Raw genomic sequence first — 12,809 nt, 5'->3', positions numbered from 1 at the left:
AAATGGTCTTGGTGCTCTGGCCGGGTGTCAGGCCTGAGCCTCTGAGGTGGGAGAGCAGAGTTCAGGACATTGGTCCACCAGAGACCTCCTGGCTCCACGTAATATCAAATGGCAAAAGCTCTCCCAGAGATCTCCATCTCAACTCTAAGACCCAGCTCCACTCAACAACCAGCAAGCTACAGTGCTGGACACCCTATGCCAAACATCTAGCAAGACAGGAACACAACCCCACCCATTAGCAGAGAGGCTGCCTAAAATCATAATAAGTTCACAGATACCCCAAAACACACCACCGGACACAGTCCTGCCCACCAGAAAGACAAGATCCAGCCACCTCCACCAGAACACAGGCACCAGTCCCCTCCACCAGAAAGCCTACACAACCCACTAAACCAACCTTAGCCACTGGGGGCAGACACCAAAACAACAGGAACTACAAACCTGCAGCCTGAGAAAAGGAGACCCCAAACACAGTAAGTTAAGCAAAATGAGAAGACAGAGAAACACACAGCAGATGAAGGAGCAAGGTAAAAACCCACCAGACCAAACAAATGAAGAGGAAATAGGCAGTCTACCTGAAAAAGAATTCAGAGTAATGATAGTAAAGATGATCCAAAATCTTGGAAATAGAATGGAGAAAATACAAGAAACATTTAACAAGGACCTGGAAGAACTAAAGAGCAAAAAAATAATGATGAACAACACAATAAGTGAAATTAAAAATTCTCTAGAAGGAATCAATAGCAGAATAACGGAGGAAGAAGAACGGATAAGTGACCTGGAAGATAAAATAGTGGAAATAACTACTGCAGAGCAGAATAAAGAAAAAAGAATGAAAAGAATTGAGGACACCATCAGAGACCTCTGGGACGACATTAAACACACCAACATTCGAATTATAAGGGTCCCAGAAGAAGAAGAGGAAAAGAAAGGGACTGAGAAAATATTTGAAGAGATTATAGTTGAAAACTTCCCTAATATGGGAAAGGAAATAGTCAATCAAGTCCAGGAAGCACAGAGAGTCCCATACAGGATAAATCCAAGGAGAAACATGCCAAGACATATTTTAATCAACCTATCAAAAGTTAAATACAAAGACAAACTGAAAGAAAAGTTAAATACAAAGTTAACAAAATACAAAGTTAAATACAAAGTTTAAATACAAAGTTTAAATACAAAGTTTAAATACAAAGTTTAAAGTATGTTAAATACAAAGTTTAACAAAAGTTAAATACAAAGACAAATTGAAAGAAGCAAGGGTAAAGCAACAAATAACATACAAGGGAATCCCCATAAGGTTAACAGCTGAACTTTCAGCAGAAACTCTGCAAGCCAGAAGGGAGTGGCAGGACATATTTAAAGTGATGAAAGGGAAAAACCTACAACCGAGATTACTCTACCCAGCAAGGATCTCATTCAGATTAGACGGAGAAATAAAAACCTTTATAGACAAGCAAAAGTTAAGAGAATTCAGCACCACCAAACCAGCTTTACAACAAATGCTAAAGGAACTTCTCTAGGCAGGAAACACAAGAGAAGGAAAAGACCTATAATAACAAACCCAGAACAATTAAGAAAACGGTACTAGGAACATACATATTGATAACTACCTTAAATGTAAATGGATTAAATGCTCCAACCAAAAGTCATAGACTGGCTGAAAGCATACAAAAACAAGACCCATATATATGCTGTCTACAAGAGACCCACTTCAGACCTAGGGACATATACAGACTGAAAGTGAGGGGATGGAAAAAGATAGTCCATGCAAATGGAAATCAGAAGAAAGCTGGAGTAGCAATTCTCATATCATACAAAATACACTTTAAAACAAAGACTATTATAAGAGACAAAGAAGGACACTACCTAATGATCAAGGGATCACTCCAAGAAGAAGATATAACAATGGTAAATATTTATGCACCCAACATAGGAGCACCTCAATATATAAGGCAAACGCTAACAGCCATAAAAGGGGAAATCGACATGACATAATGATAGTATGGGACTTTAACACCCCACTTTCACCAATGGACAGATCAGCCAAAATGAAAATAAATAAGGAAACACAAGCTTTAAATGATACATTAAACAAGATGGACTTAATTGATATTTATAGGACATTCCATCCAAAAAAAAACAGAATACACTTTCTTCTCAAGTGCTCATGGAATATTCTCCAGGATAGATCATATCTTGGGTCACAAATCAAGCCTTGGTAAATTTAAGAAATTTGAAATCACATCAAGTATCTTTTCTGACCACAAGGTTATGAGAGTAGATATCAATTACAGGAAACAATCTGTAAAAAATACAAACACATGGAGGCTAAACAATATGCTACTAAATAACCAAGAGATCACTGAAGAAATCAAAGAGGAAATCAAAAAATACCTAGAAACAAATCACAATGGAAACACGATGACCCAAAACCTATGGGATGCAGCAAAAGCAGTTCTAAGAGGGAAGTTTATAGCAATACAGTCCTACCTCAAGAAACAAGAAACATCTCAAATAAACAACCTAACCTTACACCTAAAGCAATTAGAGAAAGAAGAACACAAAAACCCCAAAGTTAGCAGAAGGAAAGAAATCATAAAGATCAGATCAGAAATAAATGAAACAGAAATGAAGGAAATGATAGCAAAGATCAATAAAACTAAAAGCTGGTTCTTTGAGAAGGTAAACAAAATTGATAAACCTCTAGCCAGACTCATCAAGAAAAAAAGGGAGGCGACTCAAATCAATAGAATTAGAAATGAGAAAGAAGTAACAACTGAGAGTGCAGAAATACAAAGGATCATGAGAGATTACTACAAGCAATTATATGCCAATAAAATGGACAACCTGGAAGAAATGGACAAATTCTTAGAAAAGCACAACCTTCTGAGACTGAAACAGGAAGAAATAGAAAATATAAACAGACCAATCACAAGCACTGAAACTGAGACTGTGATTAAAAATCTTCTAACAAACAAAAGCCCAGTTTCAGATGGCTTCACAGGCGAATTCTATCAAACATTTAGAGAAGAGCTAACACCTATCTTTCTCAAACTCTTCCAAATATAGCAGAGGGAGGAACACTCCCAAACTCATTCTACGAGGCCACCATCACCCTGATACCAAAACGAGACAAAGATGTCACAAAAACAGAAAACTACAGGCCAATATCACTGATGAACATAGATGCAAAAATCCTCAACAAAATACTAGGAATCAGAATCCAACAGCACATTAAAAGGATCATACACTATGATCAAGTGGGGTTTATCCCACGAATGCAAGTATTCTTCACTATATGCAAATCAATCAATGTGATAAGCCATATTAACAAATTGAAGGATAAAAACCATATGATAATCTGAATAGATGCAGAAAAAGCTTTTGACAAAATTCAACACCCATTTATGATAAAAACCCTCCAGAAAGTAGGCATAGAAGGAACTTACCTCAACATAATAAAGGCCATATACGACAAACCCACAGCCAGCATCATTCTCAATGGTGAAAAACTGAAACCATTTCCACTAAGGTCAGGAACAAGACAAGGTTGCCCACTCTCACCACTATTATTCAACATAGTTTTGGAAGTATTAGCCACATCAATCAGAGAAGAAAAAGAAATACGAGGAATCCAAATTGGAAAAGAAGAAGTAAAACTGTCACTGTTTGCAGATGACATGATACTATACATAGAGAATCCTAAAGATGCTACCAGAAAACTACTAGAGCTAATCAATGAATTTGGTAAAGTAGCAGGATACAAAATTAATGCACAGAAATCTCTTGCATTCCTATACACTAATGATGAAAAATCTGAAAGAGAAATTAAGGAAACACTCCCATTTACCATTGCAACAAAAAGAATAAAATACCTAGGAATAAGCCTACCTAAAGAGACAAAAGACCTGTATGCAGAAAACTATAATACACTGATGAAAGAAATTAAAGATGATACAAACAGATGGAGAGATATACCATTTCTTGGGTTGGAAGAATCAACATTGTGAAAATGACTATACAACCCAAAGCAATCTACAGATTCAATGCAATCCCTATCAAAGTATCAATGCCATTTTTACAGAACTAGAGCAAAAAATTTCACAGTCTGTATGGAAACACAAAAGACCCCAAATAGCCAAAGCAATCTTGAGACAGAAAAACGGAGCTGGAGGAATCAGGCTCCCTGACTTCAGACTATACTACAAAGTTACAGTAATCAAGACAGTGTGGTATTGGCACAAAAACAGAAATATAGATCAATGGAACAGGATAGAAAGCCTAGAGATAAACCCACGCATATATGGTCACCTTATCTTTGACAAAGGAGGCAAGAATATACAATGGAGAAAAGACAGCCTCTTCAGTAAGTGGTGCTGGGAAAATTGGACAGCTACATGTAAAAGAATGCAATTAGAACACTTCCTAACACCATACACAAAAATAAACTCAAAATGGATTAAAGACATAAATGTAAGGCCAGACACTATCAACTCTTAGAGGAAAACATAGGCAGACCACTCTATGACATAAATCACAGCAAGTTCCTTTTTGACCCACCTCCTAGAGAAATGGAAATAAAAACAAAAATAAACAAATGGGACCTAATGAAACTTAAAAGCTTTTGCACAGCAAAGGAAACCATAAAAAAGATGAAAAGACAACCCTCAGAATGGGAGAAAACATTTGCAAACAAAGAAACTGACAAAGGATTAATCTCCAAAATTTATAAGCAGCTCATGCAGCTCAATATCAAGAAAACAAACAACCCAATCCCAAAATGAGCAGAAGACCTAAATAGACATTTCTCCAAAGAAGATGTACAGATTGCCAACGAACACATGAAAGGATGCTCAACATGACTAATCATTAGAGAAATGCAAATCAAAACTACAATGAGGTATCACCTCACAGTGGTCAGAATGGCCATCAAAATATCTACAAACAATAAATGCTGGAGAGGGTGTGGAGAAAAGGGAACCCTCCTGCACTGTTGGTGGGAATGTAAATTGATACAGCCACTATGGAGAAGAGTATGGAAGTTCCTGAAAAATCTAAAAATAGAAGTACCATATGACCCAGCAATCCCACTGCTGGGCATATACCCTGAGAAAACCATAATTCAAAAAGAGTCATGTACCACAATGTTCATTGCAGCTCTATTTACAATAGCCAGGACATGGAAGCAACCTAAGTGTCCATCGACAGATGAACGGATAAAGAGGATGTGGCACATGTATACAGTGGAATATTATTCAGCCATAAAAAGAAATGAAATTGAGTTATTTGTAGTGAGGTGGATGGACCTAGAGTCTGTCATACAGAGTGAAGTAAGTCAGAAAGAGAAAAACAAATACCGTATGCTAACACATATATATGGAATCTAAAAACAAACAAAAAAAAGTTTCTGAAGAACCTAAGGGCAGAACAGGAATAAAGACGCAGACTTAGAGAATGGACTTGAGGACATGGGGATTGGGAAGGGTAAGCTGGGACGAAGTGAGAGAGTGGCATGTTCCTATATACAGTACCAAATATAAAATAGATAGCTAGTGGGAAGCAGCTGCATAGCACAGGGAGATCAGCTCGGTGCTTTGTGACCACCTACAGGGGTGGGATAGGGAGGATGGGAGGGAGATGCAAGAGGGAGGAGATATGGGGATATATGTATATGTATAGCTGATTCACTTTGGTATAAAGCAGAAACTAACACACCATTGTAAAGCAATTATACTCCAATAAAGATGTTAGAAAAAAAAAAAGAACTGTAGTGTTAGCTACATTAAATTTATCTTATAGTCTAGTTTTCAAGAAAATGTTTGCTTAGGAATGTATTTCGTAATAATATAGCTTCTAACCTGAAATGATATGACATTGAAAGACAAAATTTTTAATATTAGATCTTAGACCATGTCCAACTTTTGCAGAGCTTACCTAGTATAAAAACCCAATATATTTTGATTGAATTTGTTTTACAGTCAGCTTATCTACCCTACTTTTTATTAACAAATGTTGTCAATTTTCAAATTTTTCCTACTTATTATATCTAACAAAATCATAATACATGAGCGGTCACATCAAATCTCATTCTATGCATAGAAAAATAGACTGTGAGCAACTCCTTTGTCTATGCTATATAGTTAACAGATCAATTAATCTTATCTTTCCAAATCGGAATTATATTTGAAATACAATTTCAATAAGCCATTGCTATCAACTTCTTCAACCTTCAAATTCTCTTCTGAAAGAATAACTAGTATCTTCCCTCTTCCTTTTGATTTAATGCACAACTATAGCTTCATTAACCAGTTTCAAAAAGTGAAGATTAATGGGTATTAATCTGATTAAAGAATATAAATATTTATTTTGAATGCAGATTTAATAATGTAATAATCTCTTACAGTGAGTACCATCAAGTTACTTTCATTGAATAATCTATGGTTTGGACTTAAGTTGTTTTTGCCTTCCTTGTTTTTGTTGTTGTTGATGATGCTTTTTAAAATGAACCTTTCAGCAAATTGTAGGTATTTGAATATTGCAATGGTTTCTTTCTTATGTGTGAGTATTCAGAATCTATTACAATGCCTGCTATTTAAAGGGAGTTCAGTACTTGCTCAAGAGATTTTATCAGTGCTTTTGAGAAATATTTCATACAGGTAGCTGCATGTAAATGCTGTATATTTATATCATCAGATTTTGTAGTATCTTAATTTCATAGACTGCATTTGGAAGCTAATTTCAATTATTATTTTTTATTTCCTAAATGATATCCTAAAGTGTAAATGTATGAAAACTACATATTTCCAGAAATGGGAGTTTCCTTGCTTTATCTACTGGAAAATAGAAATTTGTTTTCTGATGTATCGGTGTTGTTGAGAATGGATAAGATATTTGTTTCTTACTTCTTAAGAAAAATGGCATCAAGATTTAACTGTAATAAACCTTATATTCCATATATGACCTCCTTATAAGATCCATTACAATGAAATACACAATGATTTAATAAGTATATATTTAAAATTTAAAATATCAGATATATTTGTTAATCCTTGAAAAAAAGGAATTCAAATTTATTTCTATGTTCTAGTACCTTATATATTATCTCATAGCAAACTTGTACTTAAAAATATTAATTCAATTTTACAGTTTAGACAATATACTTACCTTGCTTCCACTTGTTTGAAATCTGGATTTGAATTGTCATCTTTTCAGTTGTAAAATATACTTTTTCTTCACCACATAAAAAAAATAAAATAAAATAAAAAATGGGTGGAAGACCTAAATAGACATTTCACCAAAGAAGACATACAGATGGCCAAGAGGCACATGAAAAGCTGCTCAACATCACTAATTATCAGAGAAATGCAAATCAAAACTACAGTGAGGTATCACTGCACACCAGTCAGAATGGCCATTATCAAAAAATCTAGAAACAATAAATGCCGGAAAGGGTGTGGTGAAAAGGGAACCCTCCTGCCCTGTTGGTGGGAATGTAAATTGACACAATCACTATGGAGAACAGTATGGAGGTTCCTTAAAAAACTAAAAATAGAACTACCATATGACCCAGCAATCCCACTACTGGGCATATACCCTGAGAAAACCATAATTCAAAAGGAGACATGTACCACAATGTTCATTGCAGCACTATTTACAATAGCCAGGACATGGAAGCAACCTAAATGTCCATCAACAGATGAATGGATAAAGAAGATGTGGCACATATATACAACGGAATATTACTCAGCCATATAAAGAAACGAAGTTCAGTTATTTGTAGTGAGGTGGATGAACCTAGAGTCTGTCATGCAGAGTGAAGTAAGTCAGAAAGGGAAAAACAAATACTGTATACTAATGCATATATATGGAATCTAAAAAAAAAATGGTACTGATGAACCTAGTGGCATGGCAGGAATGAAAACATAGACATAGAGAATGGACTTGAGGACACAGGAGGGGAGGGGAAAGCTGGGGCGAAGTGAGAGTAGCATGGACATATATACACTACAAATGTAAAATAGATAGCTAGTGGGAAGCAGCAGCATAGCACAGGGAGATCAGCTCGGTGCTTTGCGACGACGTAGAGGGGTGGGATAGGGAGGGTGGGAGGGAGGCTCAAGAGGGAGGGGATATGGGGACATATGTATGCATATGGCTGATTCACTTTGCTGTACAACAGAAACTAACATAGCATTGTGAAGCAATTATACTCCAATAAAGATTGTATTTTTTGTAAGAGAAAAAAAAGAACACATCATTCAGCTAACGACATCAGTCAGTTACCTGACACATGCAGGACCCATAACTTAGGAGGGGAAGGACATACACTGTTAAGTAGGAAAATGCAATATATTTTTTAAGTACCCATGTTTTAGTAGTTTCAACTGTTTTAAATGGAAAGTTTCCTCAAATATTTGATGTCATTGTCCTTTGAAAATAGTATACAGAAGATAATTAATCATTAACTGCCCCTCCTTTTTGTTTTTGGATGGCCCACTATCAGGAATATTATTTTTTACCGTGTCCTTCTTCCAGATGCATGGAGGGCTCATGGTGTCAGCACTGATGCTCCCAGGCCTCAGTACTTCTTTGAATATCTGTATTTTTAAACTCTTCTTTCTCCTGCCTTTTTCCTCACTTTCTACTTGCCTTCATCCATTGGTGTCAGTGTTTCTGCCTTACGGAAAATGCAGTATTAAAGAAAGCTTTTCCATCCAAGTAGCCCTCACGTCACAGGATTCTGAATGGGTGCCAGCTGGGAGGCCGGGAGCACAGCCCCAAAAACCCTTCTCTGGTGCAAAATGGATTTGAAGACTTGCATTTCATCTTTAAAATGTATGCAATCAAATAGTATTTAAATTAGTTACCAGTAAGTGAAAAGGATGCCAGGTAGATGTGCAGTGTTTATCCTGTAACTTTGCACAGACCTCCCCCCCACCAACCGCTCCAAAGTACACCGCTGTGTCCTGGAGTATGTGTGTGTCACAGGTGGGAGAAATGGCTGTGGGAATGAACAAGGGAAGCCTGTTGGACCAGCTGTGTGACCCTGGGTAAATAAGCTCACCTTTCTGAGTTTGGTTTCCTCATATGTATGTAGGAGAAAATAGAGGACAGGAAGAAATAAAATAAATGAAAGGGTGTAGCACAGTCCTTGACACACATTAGGCCCTCAGTAGATTTTAGTTAAATCCCTACATCAAGGAACCTGAGTCATGTTTACCACAGTATGAATTAATTAGTCTTAACACACAATTAGCCAGGGGAGAATTGGACTGTTGAAGGGTCGATTTGGATTTTTGGATAATCTCTGCCATTTACCCTCACTGTAAATTGCTGGGATCTTGCTGTGAGAATACAGAGGAAGGAGGGGTTCATTCCTACTGGGGAATCCTGGATGGTTCCAAGGAGATGACACTGGAGCTGGATTTTGCAGGGTGGGTAAATGTTCAACAGGCTCATTGTACTGTCAGGCCACACAGGATGGCTGTTCTCTTGCTCTCTGCTTCACCAGTGCCTGCCTCACCGACACCCTACTCACCTGACTGACCTTCCTACATACTTGTCCCCCCACCCAGCTGGTGATTCTTCTAATCTTCAGATCAGAACATTTCCACCCTGAGGGCTTGTCAAAGGGACAGTGAGGGGCGTGCCCTTCTGCTAGTTTCCCTGGTAACTAATGAGCCCACCTGATATCAATTCCCCTATAACTGGTAACCTCCCCCCTCCCTCCGCCCCCCCGGGAGTGAAGACTGCCGCCATGTCCTGCCCGCCATCCACTGCGCTCAGTAGGGTGTCGCTCCAGGACCTTGCTTCAGACAGGTAAGCTCCCCCATCCATTAAACCACTGATGTCTCTGTCTCCGACTCCAGGCTCTTTCTTCGGTCTCAAGGATGAGCAAGTACAGGGCTTGCAGACCTGTGGGGTACAGCCCAACACTCATGAGTGATGAACAATGAAATTTAGGACTGGACACATGCATTTGAGTGTGAGCCTGGAGGGCCTAGTCTATGTTAAGAAGTTTAATTTTTATTCAGTTGGCCATAGGGAGCTGTTGAAGACTTTGGAGCACAGAGGAGTGAGGTGAGGACTACAAGTGAGAAAGATCATTAGAATATAAGCCTCCTGAGGACAGATCCTCCCGTACCCCATGTGATTCCTGCTGTATGCCCTGTGCCTACAACAGTATCTGGCACAGTTAAGTGTTCAATAGCTGATATTTGAGTGAATGAGTGATGCAGTCACTCTGGCAGCAGGCATTTGGGATAGATTGGGGAGGGCCCAGAGGCAGGAGAACCCGTTCAGAGGCCACAAGTGCTCGTCCAAAGGGGTTGGCAGTGTGACGGGTGCAGGAACAGCTGCAGGAGACTCTGGGAACATCTCCCTTCTGCCCTCAGCACCTCCTGTGGCGCACTGACCACTCTCTGAATTCAGGGAACACTTCAGGGCAGCATAATCCATCCTGACAGCCCTGGCCACATGTTCCTCCAGAGGCTCTGTTCCTCTCTGCTCCCCGTTCAGATTGGAACACAGTCCGGGCACGCTCTAGAGAGGAAATAGTTATTTGCATCTGAACATGAAACAGCACTTTCTGAAGCTGCGAGCCGGGCCCAGCTGGTGCGAGCTGGGCTTGCTCACAATCGCAACCAGCTTGTTTTAATTTGGGGCTGGAGGATTGGGGTGGGACTCCATGTGCCAGCTTCCCAGCAGGAAGACACTCATATACACACAAACACACACGCAAATGCAACAGGCCTGCAGTCCTGGCCAGCTTGGCTGAGGAGAGACTTCCTAGGGGAAAGGAGAGGAAGGAAGGGAAAGGGTTATACAAATGCATTCTTCTCAAGCCCCAGGGGAGCAGCTGCTTTTGGATGTTCGATAGATCCATTGGGACCCATCGGGAGTGCCCTGCTGGTCCTGGAGCCATCTCACAATGTTGAACACTTACTGTGCACTAAGCGTTTCGTCAGATGCTTAGCTTGAGGGTTTTCTGCAGAAGGCAGGTGGGGGGAATGCTGGAGGAAGAAGTAGGCTGGTTGCCAAGGCCTTATATTGTTTTGAAGAATGATAAATGAAAGTTGAAAAAGTCACCAGGGTTGAGAATTCAAGGAGACTCCTTGGAAACTTGCTGCCCCAAGTGAGACATAGTTTTATCCTGCTGTGTAATCCCTGAAAATCAAGGCTGGACACAAATGTAGAAACAAACATAAATGCGAATGGAACTGATTGTTTCTCCCGTTTCTTTCCCTCTTGCTTTTCTCTTGTCCACCCCTCTTTAATCTCCTCTTTTGATGCTAACAGTCCAGACGCTGTCTGCAGAGGTTTGCTTGTCCCCGGGACCTCTCCCCACAGTCCCCATGGTGGGTATTTGTCCACCAGCACAGAGGCAGGGGACTCTGGAGCCACTGGTGAAACTTCTCAGGCTGCAAATGGACACAATGATGAGAAAGCCCTCTCATAGGGGAAGTGGGCAGCATGATATTCTGGAAATATCTCGGGCTTTAATATTTTGCAACTATGGATTTCAATCCTATCTCTACAATGTAGGTAGAGAGCTTGACTTTTCGTGCTCAATTTCACCACCAACCCTGTGAGTTGGATGTAATGATCCCTCACCCAGAGTTGTTGCAGGAATAAACGGAGGTGATGTAACAATGGACTTACCTAACATATAACCATAATAGCTAATACTTAGCTAACATTATTAGGCATGCTTTTCTGACCACTTCAGTGAATTAACTCACTTGACTTTTGCAATAACCTTAAGAAGGACGACAGTTATCCTCACTTCATAGGCCCAGGGAGGTTACACCATTTGTCCTAGTCAGTGGCAAAGGTGGGATTTGAACATAGGTAGTCTGACTCCAAAGCCAATGCTCATCGCCACTACTCTATGCTACCTTCTGGCACCATGGTGTGCACAATAAGAGGTGCTCAGTGCTCCTTGTGTCCCCCTCCCCTAACTTCTTTCTTCAAGGAGCCAGGAGTCTTGCGGAAAGTTCTCTGGCAACATTGGAGCAGTTCTCTCTGTTAATTAGGTGTTTCATTTTACCGCCAGCCTTTTGTTTTCCCCCTGGAGATCCGGCAGTATTTCCAATAAATTGTGTTTCAAGGAAAGAAATAGAAAAAGACAGTGAGTGGCCCCCCCAGGTTGGAGACTGCAAGGTTTCTTTCGGCAGGGGAGAACAATTGGGCCATTGTCCGCGGTAATAGGACTTCCTGGGGAGGCAGCTGTTGGCCTTGCTCCCCGGTTTTATTTTAGCAATGATCAAATTAGAATCCCTTTTCCTCCCCTTCCCTTTGGTCAGTAGTATATTTTATTCTCACATGGGCCACTCCTTATTCCCACAAAGGAGGTTAAAATTTTGGTTCTGGACTTAGCATAGGGATGTGGCAAGGGCTTGCTTGCATCTAGAGTGGGACTAAATATTTTGCAAAACTTGCCTTTGCAGAACCAAGAGTTTCCTTCTGGTGAGCACGCTGGGATCTTCTTGGGCCACATACCTGCATCTCAGAGAAAAACCTTAGCATTCAACTCTGGATTGATCAGCACTACTTATTTAGGTTTATGATGATCCTGGCCCAGAATGTTCAGTCCTTTTGCCCTCTGGTTGTGCATTTAACTCCTTCACCAGCTAAGAGCAAAGTGGAGAGTTGGGGGGTGGATATTGGTGGTGGTAGAACTGGGCATGTCTTCAGAGTGACCCGAATTTGAGTTACCATCCTACCACACATCAAATTGTGTGATGTTGGCCAAGTAGCTTAACTTCTCCACTGCAGACAGTGATCTTCTTCCCCACCTAGTCTACATC

This window comes from Eubalaena glacialis, chromosome 3, assembly GCF_028564815.1.
Source record: "Eubalaena glacialis isolate mEubGla1 chromosome 3, mEubGla1.1.hap2.+ XY, whole genome shotgun sequence".
NCBI lineage: Eukaryota > Metazoa > Chordata > Mammalia > Artiodactyla > Balaenidae > Eubalaena > Eubalaena glacialis.
Note: the sequence above shows the minus strand (reverse complement) of the source record.